Source organism: Peromyscus eremicus, chromosome 8a (genome assembly GCF_949786415.1).
Source record: "Peromyscus eremicus chromosome 8a, PerEre_H2_v1, whole genome shotgun sequence".
Classification (NCBI taxonomy): Eukaryota; Metazoa; Chordata; class Mammalia; order Rodentia; family Cricetidae; genus Peromyscus; species Peromyscus eremicus.
In genome coordinates this window covers 32,659,467-32,661,716 of record NC_081423.1, presented here as the reverse complement: position 1 = coordinate 32,661,716, position 2,250 = coordinate 32,659,467, and positions in this window count along the sequence as shown.

The following is a 2,250-nucleotide window of genomic DNA, read 5'->3' as shown; positions in this document are numbered from 1 at the left end:
AGGAAAAGCAAGTAAAATATTTTAGTGAAATTAAAGATGTTTAGAACATACCTGGAAACTTGGGAAAACATAGGCATTTTGTAAAAATGATATCAGTCCTCTACAGAGTCTAAAAAGAACAAAAGAAAAAAAAATCTGCTCTCCAAATACCTCACACTGGTGTCCGCTATAGAAGGTGTTTGTGTAGCCCACCACTGCATTTATTTTGCAGGAAATTTTGATGAGTAAAAATGAGTAGAATCTATATGAGCCAGGCTTGTTGTTAGGCCACAAACAAAGGGGATTTGTGTTTCTCTTGAGTGTTTTGGGACTCTGCAAGCCCCTCAAGCCCCTGCCTCCAATCTGGGAAGATGGCATGCAGTAAAGTGGCTGGCTGAGGGAAACAGCTGTGTGTGCTTTCTAGGGGCAGCTGCTGCTGATTTTATCTGAGGCAGTTCAGGATCAGTGTTGCCAGGAATTTGGGCTCCTTTAAAAGATAAAACAATAGGTTTTCATGTCGATTAAAAAAAATCGCCAGCACAAGATCTGCACATGATTAAGCCAGTCAACAGTCCAGCATAGAGAGGGAGGCCCTCATGAGTTCCCATCTTTAGCCGAGAGGCTATTGACAACTGATAGCTGCTGGGGAAAGGGAGAGTCGGTTTTCTTTAGTTTGCTTTTCTACTCAATGATTTCTGCTTGATTTTCTGTTTTATTGTGGTTTTAGGGCCTAAATCCAGGGCTTTGCTCATGGTCAGCAAATCCTCTGCCACTGAGCTACATCCCAGCCCTTCTGTTTGACTTTTGAATTGTTTCTGGCTCTCTAAGTTTTTTTGTTGTTGTTGCTAGGGTCCTGCATTATCTCTGTGTTGTCTGTGTTTGTTGATTCATTTTCTTTCCACACCTATTTTAACTTCTCCATCCCTGCATTTGCCCCATCCATTCCTTGTTTTGTCAGGTGAAGTCGAGTTGCCATGAAAGAGCTTTGTGCGTATTTCTTTGCGACACCGTTTATGGACTGAAACACCAGGAGTTTATTCTAGCCTTTGTAATCTGGCTTTAGGCTTGTTTTTGCAGATTATTTTTTTATTTTGAAAAGTATTTTCTTAGTTTGAATAAATTAATTTCAAATAAAATTAAGCTACAATATACAGCCTGAACAGAAATAACAAGAACAAACACAACTCAGGACTTGATTTCCTTGCATTATCACAAAGCATGTGACTAGAAAACTTCAAAATCAATTAAATTTCTTTGAAAAAAGAGGGTAATATCCAGCAGTTACTGATACATCACAGCTAACTTATAATGAAAATTTCTTGACCTGTATTTCCTGAGTGAACCCAAATGATCATTTTCAAAACAAAGAATTTCGACAATCAAATAAAATAAAATAGTTCATGGCTTCTAAGTGATGTTTTTGTTTATCTTAAAAAAATCCAAAACATTGATGTAATAAGATAAGTTAAAGCTATACTATCACATACAAAAATATGACAATAGTCAATTAAGTATTACACAATTTTTCAAACTAAAGGAAAAGAAATCAAAAGACTGAAAGACGTTTCTGTCTAATCTAATGTATACTGACTTCTACGAGTGTTACAAGGGTTTGGTGTAGTGCAACTCTTTGTACTTCTGCTGCGTTTAACAAAAGGCTGGGGTGAGAGACAGCAGACTTCTTTGTGTTTTCTCTGGGCTTCTAGTTACTTTTGCATTTTCAGCACTAGATGGCAGGCTAAGGCCAGGTTAGCCACATGCACACGTGTGGTGTGTGTCACTGTATCAGAAATGGAGGGTGATGTAAGCCTAGAGAGATCTGCAAACTTCAGCTGGCGTGTTGTTCAGCAAATGTGAGTGAGTTCCAAGGAGGTTGTTTTCATGCTACAGTCCTCTCTGGATCACAGTAAACACCTCATTTATAATCAATGGTCTGTGGTGAGAAGCAAGTCATTCTCCAGGATCTACGTAGACTCACCATAGTGAGACAAGGCTCTTGCTATATGCAACACCCAGGGCCACAAACACCATAAAGACTACACAGAATCTGGCCTACTGAGACCATCGCAAGTCTAGATGAGACCAGTGGACACCCTGGCATGAGCTGTATGCTGCTGAGGTAGACCCATGGCCCAAGGCCACTGTAACCAGCCACAGGTGACAATGGCCAGCACAGAAAGGTGGTATTAGAGCAACAGTTCTCCTCTTGACCTGATTCAAGCACTCTTTGTATGGACACTAACCTGGGTGTGGAAACCACTAGGATTATCC